The sequence below is a fragment of the Argiope bruennichi genome, chromosome 7 (genome assembly GCF_947563725.1).
Source record: "Argiope bruennichi chromosome 7, qqArgBrue1.1, whole genome shotgun sequence".
Taxonomy (NCBI): Eukaryota; Metazoa; Arthropoda; class Arachnida; order Araneae; family Araneidae; genus Argiope; species Argiope bruennichi.
The window spans coordinates 27,582,809-27,602,548 of NC_079157.1; the positions used below are offsets into that span (position 1 = coordinate 27,582,809).

At 30.6% G+C, this 19,740-nt stretch overlaps 1 protein-coding gene across 1 annotated transcript in view; it reads right to left on the reverse strand.

The window, feature by feature from the left end:
* LOC129976027 (uncharacterized) overlaps window positions 1–18,276 on the reverse strand; it is a 105,117-nt gene extending 86,841 nt beyond the window's left edge. Inside the window, exon 1 of the mRNA XM_056089364.1 lies at window positions 17,917–18,276. The gene's annotated coding sequence lies outside the window, so the exon portion shown is untranslated. The remainder of the gene's footprint in view (window positions 1–17,916) is intronic.
* Window positions 18,277–19,740: the final 1,464 nt, after the last annotated feature.

A 19,740-nucleotide genomic window follows, 5' to 3' on the forward strand; every position in this document is an offset into this window, starting at 1 on the left:
ACATTTTTTTTCATCTATTAACATCAATAATTTTGATATCTTTTAATGTAAACAGCATAAACAGATGCTTGTTTTCTTTTTGTAAATCAGGACCACACTCATAGGGTTCGAACGCCAATTTATTTTTGGTGCTACATTTGGCGAGTTTTGGCTGTTTCACCGTTAATTAATAAGTACCCTTAAAAATATGTACCAAACTTTTTAAGCCAAATCCGTTCGCATTTTGCAGTTACAGTGTTTAATTACTGTATTTTAAAGTACAGATAGTCGATCACCCACCCACCCCGCCTCCTTGATGGATTTCATTTCAAATTTGTAATGAATCTATATTTTCGATGTAGATATATTACAAATTTTGTTACTTTTCCGTTAACCGGGCGCAAATGTCGGCAAATGTGAACCAAACGCGAATTTGGCGTAAGAAATTTGACAGAATTCTACATTATTTGGCGATTTATCACTTGCGTCCGGCTAACTGATTGTGAATCAAAAGCGAACTTGGCGTAAGAAATTTGGCGGAATTCTACATTATTTGGCGCATTTTCGCTTGCCCCCGGCTAACGGGAAAGTACCCAAATTTTAAGTCTCTCTAGCTCTGTTTTGATATCATAGTATTCACTTGTATTCGGAAGCCGCAAATCTAGACTTTTTCTGAATGGATTTCGCCAAAATTTGATAGAAATCTATAAATTTGGCATAAAGGCCACATATCAAATTTCATTCGTCCAATTCAAAACGTTTTTAAATATCGATTGTATTGTCAGATAGACATGGTTCCAGAAATGTATATTTTGGATTCGTAGAAATCCGACGTATTAAGATTCGTCAAAATTTCGAGTTTGAATTCTTTGGATGATAGAGTATTTTCTCTTACTTCATCTATACATAGTATAAAATGAAGTTTCCCGAAACCGTCTGTATGTTTGAAAGAGAAAAACTCAAGAAATACTTCACTGATATTGGAGATATTTGTACCATTTTGTAGGGCATTTACTGGGGAAGGGTTTCATTCAAACGGATTCATAATGCACTAAAAGTTAATAGTGTGGATCTACAATAATTTATTAAAATTTCCGATGCCAGATTGGAGTATATATTCGAGTAACTATGTAAAACTTAGAGTAAACAGCCAGCCAATCCGTAAATGAAATTTATACAAAAGCTAATGCGGCTTTGTAAATCTCGTTATAACACCTTATGGAAATTTCATGTTTCTCTTGTTTTGCCTGGAGTTATGAAGGGACAGAGACAAGAATGAAGAACCAAATTTACGTTTGGCGTATTTCTTTCAAAAATGTTACGATTTTGGTGGCAAGATCACATATTAAATTTCATTTATCAAGCTTTTCCCTTTTTACCTTTTTCAAAGGGAGACATATAATTGCAATTATTAGATTAATGTCTGTTTGCAAAAGGTGGATTTTTTGGGACACAAATGTAAAGTAGGTTTTGCATTCAGTCAGCTGCAATCCATACAGCAAGACCACTCATACGCAGAAACGGTACAATACCAAGTACTTTTCTAGGCGCTCTTTCAGCAGGTATGAGCTATACAGGACAAGAACATGCTATCTTCCTTCTGCGCATGCGTGACTTAGTGGAATTTTCTGTATAATATAAACGAAAACATTTCATTTTTGCAATCATTTATAAAATAGTATACTTATTATTTGCTCAGGTTTACATCAGTCATTTTATGATCGACTTTATCTAGCCGTATCTCTCACTCATTACATATTTTTAGGCAGATTCCTATAGGAAGACTACCTTTTGAAATGATTCTGATAGTGAGACTCTGGGAAAATTTCTTCAGTTCTTTACCGATGATCATGATGCCTAGAATCCAAAACCACCCTTCGTTCAAAAGTTATATTATATAGTTATATTTGGATTTTAACTGACTTGGAATATGCTGTTAAAAATGAAAAAAAAAAATCGGATGAGTTCGTAAATGGTCCAAATAGCTCAAAGGAGGTGAAAATGGTGGTGGTGGTGGAGGGATTGAACTATTCATTTCGCTACAACTTCCTTAATATCAAAGATAGAAAAATAAATCTAATTGCCAAATTAGCCCCTCATTAATACGAACAACTTTTGTATTTAAAGTTTTCCTATAACTGCAATATCTTGGAAGTTAGAGACTAAAAAGTAATTTTTGAGCCCTAAATTTTGACTATTTTAAGAAATTAACAATTTATGTTGCCAAATAGTAACTTAGATGTAAAGGAATCTACCTTTGCCCTCCAGCCTGCTGAGAGGAATTTTTTTTTCAACAAATGTTGCCAAAGCATTCATTTGAAATATATTAGAGATGAATTTAATTCCTGCACGCACGAGCGTATTCACATAACTCTCGAGTGCAAATCGGACTTCCGGTTCGTTGGCTGCTATTTTAATTTAGAAAATTACTTTTACTTTAGAAATCATCATTTCTTATTCTTATCGCATAACATAAAAGTACATTAAAATCAATTTCTCACAGCAACAAATCATCCACTTTAGGCCTTTAAAATCCTTAGTGTTGTTGGAAATGGGACACACGTCAAGATTGAAAATAATCACAAGAATAGATATTGCTTTTTGAAATGCAAATTTTGACGTCACTCGTGCTTCAAAATTAACTTTAACCATAATAAGAATATTTATGGAGGATTTATTTGTGCTTCTAGAAAATAATGAACCTATTAATACACACACTCAAAGTTACCAATTCATAGAGGTGTGCGTACGCATGAAGATGAAGTAGTAGATGTCTATCTATTCTGTGACGGGAATATTTAACGTTTTGTAAAAGATAAGATAGTTATGATTTAAATAGAATATAGATGACATTCTGCTCATAATTATGCTGCTGTTATAATGAACGAGGAAGTTTCGATTCGCTAGGAATTAAAAACAAAAAGATGCAACAAAAATGCGGAAGGTATTGTAACACGTTACTTAATGTGATTTTGACAAGATACAGTAGGTTTAAAAGCTGAAAAAGTAATTATTTGCGGTTTTAAAGTTACTTCATAAAAATACCAGAAGAAATTTTTTCATGACTTTCTCATATATTTAAAATGAATGCTACCTATATTCTATTTAAATCATTGTAAAGCGTTTAGGTCCGCTTTACAGTGAATTAAATCGTGTAATTTGAGTAGAACAAAATTTCTCCCTTTAGTGATTTTACTATGAGATTTTGATACGGATTTTTTTACACGTATAGTGTTAGGAAAGGGAATCTTAGGTATATTTAAAAGAATATTGTAAGAATTAGGGACTTTTATCCCTTCACTCGGAGCGGGAGAAAAAAACAAAAATCATCAATTTTCTAGAGCGCGTGTTAAAAGTAATTAAAAAATGGGAATAGGATCAGGAAATGCGAACATTTTAGAATGAAGTTAACATGGACAAATTTAAGATAAAAATATGGAAATTAATTAAGATTCAAATTAGATTTTAAAGTATCACTTACACACACGTACACATTATATATAATTTGAATTTTTTTTAACTTCGATTTATTCCATCCCGGAAGGCATACTATGTACAAGGAAGAGTAGTAAGAAATACGTGAGTCTACATCGCGACACAAAAGAAACCGAAATTTTTTCCTTAGTGCTTTTATACTACGAAATTCTGATAGGGATTCTTTGATATATGTAGACTTAGGAAAGGGGAATATAGGTATCTTTTAAAAGAATTTGTTTAGTATGACAGATTTTTATCCCTTCATTTAGAGCCTTTTAACGCGTTGATTAAAGCAATTTTACAGAGCTCGTATAGCATTAATTAAATAAAAAAGATGGAATTGGATCAGGAAATAAGAGATCATTTTCGAATGAAGTTTATATGGGTAAAATTAAGTTAAAAATTATGAAATTAATTAAGTTTAAATTAGATTTAAAAAATATCATTATAAAGTTACCTAGCGCCATTTGTGAACGATCATTGCAGCTAATTTGCTTATTCATTGAAAGTGTGGGAAAGTTGTTAACATGTCGAGTGAACTACAGATCGTATGTTCAAATCAAAAACATTGGTCAAGAAAGAGATTACTAATAAGATTTCAGAACAACGAATGATACGATGTGGACTGTATCGACTGCATAATCTCACTTACATGTTACTACACGAGAGGTAACTGTAACCTCTATTAAATACATCCAGACCCTCGTGTTCATTCTCATCCCACGCATGGCTTAATACCTCCCCGAACAGTTAAGCCTCTTCCATTTCAAACCGCCGATTAATCAGCCATTGTTGATACGGAACAGCAATTGTGACGATCCGTCGATGTCAACTCATTACAGAGTAAGCCACCCTTGAAAATAAATTCGAACGTAAGTAATCCCCATGAGAGTGTTCCACCGAAAAAAAAATCATAAAACAATCGTGTGCGTGATTTGGAAGGGCCACGCAACAGGTGGAAACGAATGTGCTGTTGTGCATTCGAAAATAATTATATTAACGAATCATCTTTCAGCCGTTTGCAGTGCTTTTCGTGTAGCTGCTTGGATCCATTGAGATTGAGATTTTCTTTTCTTCTTTTGTGTTACTCTCAGATGGCAACATGGTTGGGTCGTCAGTAGAGTGTGACGTCACCGTTGAGCTGTGTGAGATAATATCTCGGTGCGTTTTGATGATAAAAGAAGATTTAAGTTTTTGTATTGTTTTACCCATATATTATTTATGGGGATGAATTATTGTGTTTTATTCTAACGGTTCCTTTATTTCTTTCCTCGACTATGTTCTTCATGGAAAGTTAAACATCTGTGTAATCAATATAAATAGAAAAAGAATCGAAGAACCAACCTCAACCATTTATCCAGTTTCGCTAATTTCTGTTTCATATGAAAGTTTATGACATCAAGATATGAAAAAACTCTAAAAATACTACTTTGTATACATTTTCAACCATCGGGAGAAGTCTACCCAAAACTTTCTAAAATACTCTCTTATAAAGGAGTTATACCAGAGAATGCTTTATGTAGCATTGCTGCACAATAGTTACGAAATACGAACCTTTGGCTTTGGGATAGTATTTTCATTGAATATATTATGCCATACTTGACAAGTTTTTTGACGATTAATCCTTGGCATGCGGTTAATAGTATCCAAAAATCGAATTTGTGTTTTACACGTGCTTTTCCTAAGCGACTAAACAAAAATTTAACATAAAACTAGTAACAGCAAAATCCCAAACCAAATTTGTCACGCCGGTTTTGACTTATCGTGTTTATATGTTTCTAGAAGTATAGATTAACAAACGGTCAATCCCTTGTTGAATTTGACACAAAATTCAATAAGTGTCTAGCTATAAATGCTAATTCTGTGTATCGAATTTTATCAATCTAGCTATCTTTGTTTCGCAGTTGTCGTGTTATCTTACATTCGAACAGCCTTATATGCACATATTTCATCTGAACTAAGAAACTCAGATTTTGCTCAAATTTCGATAGAAATTTATGAAATTATTATAAAGACCGTATACCAAATTTCATCCCCGTAGATCAAAGCATTTTTGAGTTATTTTCGTTACAGACAGACATACAGATGGATATTTTCCGAAATGTGTTGCTCAAATTCAGGAATTTCTGAAACGTGGAGATTCGTTGAAACCTCGTGTTCGAATTTTTGGGCGATTACTATACTTTCTCTATACTATTGTTACGAATCTGTAATGCTGCTTTCCAGCATAGTTGGTTCCTCCATCGGAAAGAATGTTTTACAGTCATCGGTATTGGGCGGAGTCCGGTGTCGCGTCGGAGGGTCCCGGAGCTTGGCGACAAACTTGGAGACCATTTGGCGACTTGGCGACGAATTTGGCAACTTTGGCGCAAAAATAGATTATACCCAAAACATCGAGAATTTTCCCGATCCGTCCACTAGGAACGGAGATACGCCTCGAAAGTTCCTGATTGGTTGAGAAGCTTCAAGCCTCCTGAGACATATAAAAGGAAGCGGCCGCAGCTGCTAGGGCAGAGTAGTCGGAAACGACGGCAAAGAAGTGGCTTTCCGGAGATAAGCGGAGCAGCGACGGAGTGAAGCTAGTGTTGAACTAAGCTGTGTTCCACTGTCTGCATTAGAGTCTGTTGTGTGCTGTTGTATGCACGTCTCGGCTGAAGATAATCGTCTTCTGTGCTGTATATAGTTGTCGTCCTTGTGCTGTCCTGTGTGTCTTCGTGTAAATAAACGTCGTTGTTTTATTTTCTACTGCCGCCTGGTGATTGAGCGTTCTTCACACCATATAACCCCCACTACACAAACGAACCCCGGGAAAATTCCGTAACACTATATTAGAGAGTAAAAGAGGAAACCCTCTACAGAGTTCCTCAATTATAACCACTGAACCGATTTCAAAAGCTTGAGAGAATTCTCTTCCTATGGTCATTGGGCCGATTTCGTAAATGCTTGTTTCATATGAATTTTCATGACCTTAGATACGTCATCAATGATCGTCAATATACTTCCATTCTATTTCGAGAGAGGCTACAAAATAAAAGTATAACAAAATTCTAAATCAAAACTAGACCTATTTCACCAATTAATTTCGATGCTCTGAAATATAGCCAACTAATCAGATTGTTCTATTTTATAATTCAAACATAATTTAAAATAACATTTTTTTTTGTTCTGATAAGATATAAGACATCAAAACTACAAGCTTTTGTTATTAATCTTATTAATAACAAGGCGCCTTTGAATTGAAATTTATATAGTCATGTAGACCAATTTTGAGGAAACAAACAACTGTTCCAATACCCCCCTCCCCCTTTCCAACAAAAGCAGTAATTTGCCAGTGCTACAACCTATTTATAGCTTTGTAAAAATTAAAAAAAACACACACACACACACACAGTGAAAAAAAAACATAACATTACCAAACACAACCCTTTCGACATCGAAATTTTGACTTCAGCACTAGACAAGCGTTTCCCAAGTTCTAAATAGAAAATAATTGGGTTCGTCGATCAGTTTTACTGAATGTCAATAAAAATAGAATTAATGGAGTTAATAGGAAAAAAAAAATGAAGAATTCGAAAAATATTTAGATATTTAACGCAATAGATAAACTTTAGGCCAATTTGAAATTTGCGCCATAGATTGTTTTAAAATCACATTAACAGTATCAAAATGATTGAAAAAGGTTAGTCTTGATTTTAAATTTTTAAAACATTAATAATTTTCGTTATTTTTTCAATTAAAAACTAAATTTTAAATACTTGTTAAGTTATTTAAAATTTTAACTTTGGTTTAATTCGTGCTATTTTTTTTATTCGTTTCTTGTTGCTATGGAAACCAATCTAAAGATAATTAAGGATTAGCAGATATCTGTGAAGTAAGATTTGGCGGAAAGTAAACTAAACAAGATGTGAAATAATTGTATTCAAAAAGTAAGATATATAGAAAAATACAAAACAAAAGAAATTGAACACGCCTTCCATTTTTATTTGTTTTGACATAAAAACAAACAAACTTATGTATGCTAGAAAGGATCCACATTCCAGAGACTCCACCCTATTGTAAAATTATCAAGCTAAAAATAAAAATAAAAAATAATAATAAAGAAAAATTAATTAAATTAGCAGCTACGAATCCAGTACAGTTTTTATTTCAGAATTTACACGCTTTAATCGCCAAAAAAACTCGCCAAGGATGGGACAGATTCAGAAAAAAAAAGTTACATTCTCGCCAGAGGTGAATATTCAGTAACTATTGTACGCTAGTGTCGTGCAAGACGTTCTTTGGGATCACATCTTTATTGAAAAGTATGCGAGAAAGTTTTCGGGAGACTACTCCTTGCTGTTATCAAACGTTTTTAGTTTTCCTACCAAAAGGCCAAATTTTTAGGGAAAACTTCTTCTAAACAAGGCTTAATCTGCTTTTATTTTCAGAGGGAAAAACATTTTTTAAAACCCCAATAGGTTCATAATATAATGTCTCACCTTACTATTTCATCCTACAAAATTCGGCTTATAACATAATGTCTCATTTTATTCTTTCCCCCTAAAAATTTAGTTCATAACATAATGTCTCCTCTTACTCTTTCATCCATCCCAAAAGTGCGAAAAAGTATCCGAAACATCTGCTAACTTTTTCTCCCTTTCCGAGTCGCTGTCGCCATTTTTCATGATGACAAGTCAAAAGATTAGAGGCTCGTTAACACAGCCCAATGTTTCCTTAGAGATGACAATTCTATTTTCGGAAGGCGGGAAAAAGTGGGGGATACATATTTTTCCAAACCCTTCGGTGGGGGTAAAGAACCCCATCTGGTTTACCTAAAATAAACGACACTTCAAACCACATTTACAAAACGAACGCACGAAAACATCGCTTCTTTTAACGGAACAATTCGTGGCGTCAGAAATGGAGACAACGTTCTATGATTTTCGTAGTCGAAAATCGTTTGCTTGCGAACAATGTGTTTAATACGCTCCAAGTCGAATTTCATGGCCCATAAAGTTTTTATCACCAATCAAAGAATGGAGAAAACGAGTAGAATTTATCGAAATATTGTGTATAAGACGATTTTATATTCCATAGAAGTAATATCTTTCGCAACAATAATGTTTTTTCGGACATTTCGCAGAAAATGAAATCGTTTGGTCGATTGTTGATGTTGAATAGAGTTTTCATCAAAAAGTGCTGACACATTTTGTTTCATTGTTATTTCTGATGGAATAAGATTTTGGTATTGAAAAGGCAGCCAACGTAATACTTTAAGATTTTGAAATACAATTTAAAAAGAGGAGGAGGGGGTGGATTCATATCGAGACAAACAATTGAAAAATTTGGTAATATAAAAAATTATTTAAATAAAATTGAAAATGGGAAGGCTGTAATTCAGGTTATAATACATCATTTTTAAGCATTCAATTAATATGACTAGCATTTATGTTTATAAAGATAAAATGTTGCAATCGTTTGCAATTTTTGTGCTAAATAGAAAAAAAAAATTAATTCTCTTTTTTTTAACATTTTTACACAAATTTTGAATTTTAAGTACTTCTAAACTTTATTTGTGAGTATGAAAAAGTTTCAAATTTCCTATTAAAAGCATGCTATAACATGGTAAATTAAGTCGAATTCATGGCAAAACACATTTTTGGCAAATGTCCTTCTGTCTGTCTATGACAAAGTTAACTCAAAAACGCTTTGGGCTAGATAGTTGAAATTTGGTATATGATCTTTACACCAAATTTGCAGATTTCTATAACATTTTGAGCAAAATCTGTTCAGAGGAAGTGTATCTATCAATCTGGTTGTTCGAATATAATTTAACACGATAACTACTAAACGAAGAGAGCTAGATAGATAAGATTCGGTACACAAATTTTGAGCCAAATCCAAAAAGGCTTATCGTTAGTTGGTAAGCACTTTCAGAAACACGTAAACTCGATTTAAAAACGCAATAACTTGAATGTATCAAATTTGGTATCGGGATTTTGTGACTACAAGTGCAGTTTTGGGTCAAATATTTGCTTTAATCACTTGAGAAAAATGCGTCTAAATTCGATTTTCGGAATTAATCGTCAAAAAACTTGCCAAGGATGACACGATAGATTCAGTAAAAATGCCAAATTCGCGCCAAAAGTTAATATTTCGTAACTATTGTGCGCCAATGTCATGTAATGCGCTCTCTGACATGACAAGTTTATTAGAGAGTATGCGAGAAAGTTTTGGGAAGACTATTCCAACTGGTTATTAAAATAAATTGCTTTGTTAAATTTTTACCAACTAGTAAGGTATCGGAGAAAAATTTGAATCCAACATTCCCTAATATTTATAATAATGAGTAATATAATTATAATTAAAAGGTTGAAGATAATTAATATAATAAATTTCTACTTCCCAATAAAGAAATATCCTTATAAAATATATCCTTAAAAATTATCCCGATAAAAAATATATCCTTAAAACAATTCTGATAAAAAGTACATCTTTAAAAATTATTTTATTAAATTTATTCGTTTCACTACTTCGTTCTATTTAGTCATCTGGGTTTCGATAAAAAGTTTATTTTGTTTACTTGTTCTATATCCATCGAGTCCAAGCACCTTCATACATTAGCAAAAGGAAGCCAAAATTGTCGCGAAGAATAAATATGCAATGAGGAAAAAACGCAGTGAAATTTGATTGGAGACATGGAACCGCTTGTTCAATATTCACAAGTACATGACCTACTGAACACCTATATCACGCCAAAATCAATAATACAGGGTGTTCATTAATTATTGTAGGGGTTTCCGTACCTCATAACTTTCGAATAAAAAATATTACGCAAAAACCGATTACGTATTCGTAAATTACAACTCAAAGAATTTTATTAATGATACTAAAGTGTAAAGTTTGCACCATTTGCACTTTGTAGGCATTCAGCTGAAGGCGATTCTTTGAATTGTACTTTACGAATACATAATTCTTTGAGTTGTAATTTACGTATTCATAATTCTTTGAGTTGTAATTTACGAATATATAATTCTTTGAGTTGTAATTTACGAATATATAATTCTTTGAGTTGTAATTTACATATTCATAATTCTTTGAGTTGTAATTTACGTATTCATAATTCTTTGAGTTGTAATTTACGTATTCATAATTCTTTGAGTTGTAATTTACGAATACATAATCGCCTTCAACTGAATGCCTACAAAGTGCAAATTGTGCAAGCTTTACACTTTAATATCATTAATAAAATTCTTTGAGTTGTAATTTACGAATACGTAATCGGTTTTTGCGTAATATTTTTTATTCGAAAGTTATGAGGTACGGAAACCCCGGCAATAATTAATGAACACCCTGTATGTTGCCACTGTATTGAATAATAAGTTGATTATATTCCCAAATAGTGCCTTTTTTAAAAAAATTGATTCATAAATTTTCATCAAAATATAAAATATGACCAAGTAAAATGAAAAAATTTGTTAATGCCCATTTTTAATATATACAATAAAAAGTTTTGATTGGTATACAAGAAAAAAAGAAACACCACCAGTCTTGATTCTGTTAGATATTTTGGAATATTTTTCAATAGTGGAAAACTTTCCTATGTTTCTAAATAAAATTACCAATAATTATTATTCGCGAATTATATGCAACTTGTGATTAAACGATTAATTTTATTTACTGGTAGAATTATAATAAGAATAACTTTTTTAATCTTTTTGTATAGTTAAGATAAAAGACAAGCTAATTTTATCTTTTTATTTATGACTAGGTGGTACCTGACACGTTACTGCCACAGAAGAAATAATTTTTAAAATATCGTTTGAAGTTTGAAAGTTGAAATAACTATCTTGTTTAATTAGAAACAATAGAAAGAATGGTATTTATTTTCTTGCCGACAGTGAATGCATTCATTGAAATTGAATGATATATAAAGTAGAAGTATAAATAATATACTATTTTTTTACTTTATTTTTCAAGTATACTTTAGGGTTGACAATATTCTTTTGTTTTTCCGTCTTCAACAAAAACAAATTTTTTGGCTGTCCAACTCGTGAGCATCCAACATACAACTGGGCATGTGAAAACATGGATTTTCCACATTCAAAGCAATAAGTTGGAAAAGTTTTATCGCAATTAGATTAACAATACGACAGCGCATAAAATACGAACAAAAATTTCATTTTTATATATTAGATATAGCTTCAAATTATCGTCTGCGTTCGTATTTATAAAGTTATTCCGATTTATGGTTCTTCAATATTTTTACTAAAATCGCAAGGAAAAACCGATTTTAAAGTACAAAAACAATCACATTAAATTAAATCGCATTTAAACTGTAACGAATTCTCGGTTAGTATTTTTCATTTTATAAAAGTAAGTGACTTTATTTGATGTCTCTGTAAGAAAAATAACATTTAAAGCTCAAAGAAATTGCAGTCAGTTCATTTTTTTCAGCTTTATATCAACAAGCAGAAAGACTGAATCTTATACGCTGTGATCATCTTTGGTTTGATAAATCAATGATATAAAACAAATAAAATATTTAAATGGTCAACCATCTATTAAATTAATTAATTTTTGAAGAATTAGAGGAAAAACGAAAAAAAAAAAATAATTGGGCAAAGGTTCGAAAACTAAAGGCAACATCCTAATAGGCGTTATTCAAGGTTCCATATTTTTTCACATGGTTGTTTTGTTTTAAAGCTCTAAGGTCATTTCTTTTGTAAGCAAGAAAAAAAAAAACGGGAGAGAGAAACGAGTTATGGTCAGTTTGAATAAATGCACGAAAAGGGAATATTTTTCATACATATGAAAATAATAAAAAGATCTTTTTTGCAAACAGTTTGAAACCAGAAGGTCAAGCTTTAATGTTCAGTAAAGTACCATTTATGTGTCTTTCAAGAGGCTGATACAGACATAAAAAGACGTATAATCAAAATTTCAATAACGACTAAGATTATTACAAATTTAATGCAACGAATGCTAATTCATTTAGAAGTAATAATTTATTTTTCCTTTCTCGTATACGTAGATTAGATAAAGTATAGAAATCGCCAAAAAATTCGAAGATATTTTGACGAATCTCCAGCTTTCACTGTGTTCGAAAAACGCATTTTTGGAAAATGTCTGTCTGTCTGTCTGAGACAAAGATAATTCGAAAACGCTTTGAGCTAGAAGGATGAAATTTGGTATACGGTATTTACATAAAATTTGTAAATTTCTTTCAAATTTTAAGCCAAATCCATTAAGACAAAGACTGTCTGTCCGGCGGTTTTATTATAAGTTAATACGATAAAAAAAACAAGGAGAGCTGTATTAATAAAATTCGGTGTACAGATTTAACATCTTCGACGTAGACATATATCGAATTTTGAGCTAAATACAACCAGGGGTTGACCGTTTATGAATTTGTAGTTTTAAAAAGATACAAGTAGGATAACTGAAATATACACTTATTTAATTATATCAAGTTTGGTAGGAATTTGGTAACTATAAGTGTAGTTGTCAAATCTTGGTTTCATTCGGTTTGGAAAAAACAAGTTTAAAACACAAATTTAATTTTCGCAGGTTATTAACTGCATGTCAGGAATTAATCGCCAAATAACTCGCCAAGAATGACAACAGTCAGTAAAAATGCTAAATTCGTGCCAATTGCTAATATTTCGTAACTATTAAACTCCAAAGTCATGTATGGCGTCCTCAGGGACATCTTTTTGTTAGAAAGTCTGTGAGAAAGTTTTGGAGGGACCACCCCCATTGATCTTAAGATAGCACTATCTTATCACTACATTTTATTGAAAACAATAATAAAATTTTAAAATTAATCGTTTATCATAAAAGGTCGAAAATTCGCATATCTTGATCTCTAATAGCTCATTTATTATTTTACACGATTTATGTATATGCAGGCAGGTTTTAAATAAAGAAAAAAGAAACCCCTAATCGCCTTCTAATATGCTGATTTTCTATGAGTGTTAAACATAACATTATGAATCGAATTAAACTAATTGATTGCTTTTTTTCAAAAGTGTTTTGACAAATAAAATGAGTAGAAAATTTTTCAGAAGAAAAATTTGAAAGAAGATAGGATAAGGTCTTCAATTTCTTTTTCGTCATCGATTAAATTTAACCGAAAGACAAATAGTCTTTTATTAATTTACTAGCCGCCTTTGGCGACCAGCCGGTTCGCCAATCTTAATGCTCGTTAAAATTTTAATAATTAAAAATTTATGCAATTCCTACTTTAATAGCTTCTTCATCAAAATATTTTAAAACTTCAAATTTTGATTGTCATATAAATCATTCATAATATGATAAAGGCCTTCAGTCATAACGTGATATGTATCTCTCTAATTTTCTATTAGCTCCCGTAGAATTTATGCTTTAAATGAAAGTGGAAAGGATTAATCTGCAATTAATATAATAATATTTTTTACTAAAATAAAGCATTTTTTTTATAATATGATTACTGAAAACAGTGTCACAGAGCATTTAAATTTTATGGGCACTAAAGAATATCTTTCTTAATTTATATAATATCTCAAGAATGTGTCAACAAAATTTTCTTAGATTCATTATGAGCAGATCGATTCATTAACAATGTTTAATTTTAAATGCATCAAACACTAAGAAAATAAACAGAATCGTTTAAAATAATAGGTTGAAAACAGGTTAAAAAAACTACTTAAAAAACGATGTACTTAAAACTATAAGCATATGCAAAATATATATAACTAACATAAATACAATTTAATTACAAAGTCATACAACTAACCTAAAAATAACTTTAATCAAGTCCGCATCCGTTGATAATTTCGAAATCACGATATTGGTATCGCTTTTCAAATATATCTCGAAATTGTTGTCTGTTCTAAGAGCATTCTAATCCTCCATTCCTGAAATAACATCTAATAGAAACTTTGCATCGTATAAACGAATTTTTTTCTTCATTATAGTGGTTAAAAATGAAACGAGACAATCATTAAACGTCGTGTAAATGAGAGACGTATAAACGGTGCTTTACGTCGCGATCTTTTTTCAACTTTAGATTAACAATTAGTCGTAACTGTCACTAGCTACACTTATTATTTTTTTAAAGTTGTCTCTGTGAAACTTTCTCGCATACGGTCAAATGAAAGTGTTATGTACTTCTGGTCTCTCATAAAATTTTTGAGCTTGAGCAAGACGTGTATGGCCTAGGTGAAAAATAGTTACGAAATATAGCTATTTGACGTGAATCCATCATTTTTATTCAATCTGTTGTCTAATCTCTGGCACTTTTTTTGGCGACTAAATCCCTGGTATGAGATTAATACTTATATATTAGAAAAACGAATTTGCATTTTGGATGCTTTTTTTCCAATTCGATTGAAATCAAAATTTGATATCGAGTAGCGGTTGTAGTTATAAGAGCGTATATAAATTTACATTTGTTCAAGCCATAGCATTTTTGAGTTTGTTACGTTTACATGCAGGGTAAAGTACAGACTGTAATCACATTGACAGATTTGATTCAAGTTTGATAAAAAAAATCTCTAGGTGCTAAATCTGAATAACTAAATATGAGAATCAAATTTTATTTACGTATATTGTTAGGTTTTTGTATTATTACATTTACATAATGCAAAAATGCATGTCAAAAGATGATGAACCCTTTGAAAGATTTGGTACCAAATTTGATGCAGATTTACATTTTAAACGATAATTCTTAGTAAATATACATCCATCAACTTCTTTGCATTTTGTACCTTTGCTTCTTTGCATTAAATTTCAGACAACCGGACAGATAACATAATGATCGGATATTGCTAAAAATTTGATAGAAATTTACTAATGTGGTATTAAGGATATATACCAAATTTCATCCGTCTAGCTCAAACTGTTTTTGTGTTAAGTGAGAATTTGACAAAATCTCGAATTCGAAATTTTTGACGATTACGATGCTTCTTGTATATTGAGTATACGAGGAAGTAGAAAAAGATTTAACATCCTGTGTAATTTTGATAATTTTGCTGAAATAAAATAAATAAATAATAAACAGCACAATGTGAAATTGAAAAATACTCATTTAACAGGAAAATAAAATTGCAAATTTAAAAAAATGGGGAAAAAAATTGTATTGGCAAAAAGAGAAAATTACGAGCAATTGAAAAAAATATATATATATTTTTGACAAAAAAGATTAAAATCAAGAATCTACAGAAGCTTCTAATGAAGAGATAATATATTTACATTACTCGCTTTTAAACTTTCTCTTATACAAATGTAAAGCATTGTATTCATCAAAAAATTCGGAAATCATATTACATCTATCCGTGAACATAAACTTTGAGCTGAAATGAAAGGGATACGATTTTTGGTATAAAAACTTATGGATACATTTAAAGATTTCCATCAAATTTTGGACGTAACCATTCAGAGGAGGTCTGTCTGTCCAAATACAAGTGAGCACAATAGCTAGGAAACGAAAAAATACTAGACGGATAAAATTTGGTATCTCAGAATAAATGTCATAACTTAAATAAATGAAATTTTGTATGTGATCTAGTGACTTCAATTATAGCCCCATGTCAAATTTTGGTTTCAATCGGGCAGAACAAAAACATCGAAAATACATATTCGATTTTCTGGTACTTGTCAGATATTCGTCAGATACTTGTCAGATATTCGAAGTTTTTAAAAAACTATTCTACATAAACTCTTTATCTAATACTATTTTTTCTTTAATCTATGCTCTGAGTCGAAGTCTAGAAAAAATAGACATTTTAATTCAAAAACAATTATATGTCAACAAATTAATGTAAACAAATTAAATCATTATTTGTTTCGAGTTTTTTTTTCAATTTAATTTATTTATTTTCACAATACACTTTTATCCTATATTCTTTTTCTTTAATTAGTGTTCTAATTCGAAGACTAAAACAATGGCCTTTTTAATTTAAAAACAGTTTACTTATATGTTAACAAATTGAAGTTAGAAGCAAGCAGCTAGAACTGATCATCAATAAATAAAATAACTTTTTAGCAGATCACTAGCGAATCGAGACACATTTTTAAGTAGAATCGTTTTAAAATCACTTTGATATATTTGTTTTCTTAAATCGGATTGACGGAAGATATTTTAAATCTTAGTTTATTTGTATTCGGATTTATAAATAGCAATTTTCTTTTCTTTTTTATAAACTCTGAATCGGTGATTTAATTTTAACATTTAAGGTGCCGTAACTAATGATTAGATTCTTTTTGTGTTATATTGCCACTGTTGATTAATTTCCATCCTACTGTTAAAGATTCGTGAGAATTAAAAAAAATAACAAAATATTTTAATGATTAAGTTTATACCTTGCTTGAACTTCAACTTTAAACAACGACTTTTTAGAACTGAATTCAGATCGATTTCGAATCTATTTATGTTTCCGTTTCGAAGCTTGTGTCCAGGTCAATGCAAAAATATTTTTTTAAAAATTCAAATTCAAAAAGTAGCAAGATATTCCAATGAGAAACAGAAAAAATTGAGTTATGACAAAAATACTGAAATTGTGCTTCTTATTACTTGGTTTTACATATAAGAAAAGTTTTAATTAATCAAAGCCATCTGATAAATTCAGATTCATATTTTAAGCATTCTTTTACATTCTTACAAAATTTACTAAAGTATTTATTTCATCGAAATGTTTTCTGACTTTAAAAATAAGAGAGTTAAATAAAATTAAGATATTTTAAATAATGTCTCTCTTCATGAGGTGAAAAATAAAACTGATTCTAATTAAGTATTCTAATTAATGGCCGATATAATATTAAAAAAATGAAATTAATGCTATGCAAAATTAATGAAACACTGTTAACCAAAGTGATCCAAAAAGTCGAAATTTAAAAAAATAATAATATTTTTTTAGCTTAATAAAAACTAAAAGTTATTAAATATTAAAAAGAGAAAAAATAGTTTTAAAAAAGTACCTATCAACAAAGGAAATATATTTATGAGAATGTTTTGCATTGTTCTTTTATATGGTTAAACAAATAAGAACTCAGAATAATAAAAAGTGAGCTATTACTGCTTAATTTACAAGTCTATTGGCTGATTCTTCAAAGAAAATAATTAGAAACACTATCATAAAGAAAAATGCATAATCGAGATTTTTTTAACTAACTGCCGGATGTTAATTAACTATTTAATACAGTTTGAGCAAAAATTTGTTAATAAAAGAAATGATTTCTTCATAATTGAAATTGATCATACATTTATAAATCTTCAATGATAGAATTAATAGACAATAAAAATGTTCACTTGCTTATAAATGAAAGTGATATCAAATCAATATTTATAGTATTAAATATCCTTTCTGCAAAATGGAAATTAATTTTATAGTAATGAATATCAATAATAAAATATCGTCTGCAAAAACGAAATGAAAAAACAAAATAACAACAAATTCAAACAAAAATAAAATTATTGAATGCAAGAATATAAACACTTACCTTCAACCAACGATGTCTACAAAAGTCTAAAAGCTGAGTAGCATATCCAAAGTCATCCAAGGGGGAAAAATTTTTCACTTCATAAAAAAAGAAAACAAACCCTGCTATTTTGCAAATTTACGAAACATTTCAAATCAATCGTCTTTCCAGGAAAAAGCACGGCTGCATAATTATCTGTCCTTCCGACGTTGGCCAATTCGTGTTCAATCAATCACACGGAGGAAAAAGGTAAATAACGGACGCGACTTCACCTTTGAAAGGCGCTCGCGGAGAAATAAATCAACAACCTGTTGCTTTGTTACGAAATCGATGCCTCAGACGGTAGTGAAGAAGATACTCGAGCGAACGGTTGCGATTCGAAGATGAACTGTGGAGAAAAAGCAGGAATCACCTTTCGCGCTGCTCGTCGATTGAAGTTTGCAACCACATCGCCATCTATAGGAGAGACAGAGAACTTCCTGGGCTGGGAAGAAATATTTTAGCATTTAGAAGCGCTTAAATACCTGTACGACTTTTTAAAATATATATGGATATAAAGTAACATAGTAAAAATGCTGTAAATTATTTTTTAAAGAATAGGAAGATAAGAATACAATCATTTAAAAAATTAGTTTAAATTCTTCAAAATTAATTTGTTATTTTGTATAATTTTTCCCTAAGATTAAACCTTTCACCTGAACGTCTTTTCGTCAAATATATGACAAAAACCTGAAATATCTCATAAAAATTATTTGAAACTTAATAAAAACGGACGAAAATAATCATTTTAAAAAATCAATTTATTTTTTCTTCCACCTGTATATTGATAATAAAATATTTCATTTTTTGTCGGTTTTCATTTGTAAATTCAATTAAATCCAGAGAAGGGCGGAGAAGTTCCAAAATACATAAAAATTCCCTAAAAGTTAATATTTCAAAAGTTTTTTTTTTTTTTTTTTCATTGACGTAACGTCTGCATAGCGATTGATATACAAGGGCAAGGTTTGGGGTGGTCTTGAGCACTAATTTTAAGGAGCGCCAAGAAGACAGTATTTTTGAACTTATTTCATATTTTGATGTTTCATGCCTTCATATGAGACAGCAAAGGGTAAAGAGGGAACAAAAGTCTATTGCGTAGGTACTGCTTATCCATTGTGACGCAAAATAAAATCAGCGTGGTCTCCGTGAAACTTTCTCGCTTACTCTCTAACACAGGTGTTATTCTCCTCTATATAAAAAGCTTAAGTGCAGTCATAAATGCCACAAGTGCTCAGATTTTTATTTTCTGAAACCTGCGTATGAGAATTTTATGCTTCATAATAATAAAGAAAACCGAATATACATTTTGTAAGCCTTTTTTTTTTACTCGATATATTAAAACCAAAATTTTACACAGAAATGCTATTTTAATAAAAAGATAACATAGCAAATTTCATTTTTCTAAATCTTTGTGTTTTCGAGTTTTGACGTTTGCAATGAACGTAAAAGCACATACCGATTTTGTCAGGTTTGGTTTAAAATGTAATAAAGATCTGCAATTCAGATGAAAAATATGAATACAAAAATTTAACTCATCTAGCACTTAAAGTTTTGTAGCTATCGTGTTGAAATATGCTCAGGCAGGCAGTTTTTCCTATGAATAAATTTCGTTCAAAATTTGATAAAAATAAACAATTTGGTGTAACAAGAAACAATTTGATGGTGGTGTATAGCAAATTCAATCTGACTAGCTGGAAGCATTTTGTTAATCATCGTATCCTCAAACAGACGTGTTCTAAAAATAAGTTTTTCGGTCTAAGACAATCTGAAATGTGAAGATTTGTTAAATCTTAAGGTGTTTTTTTT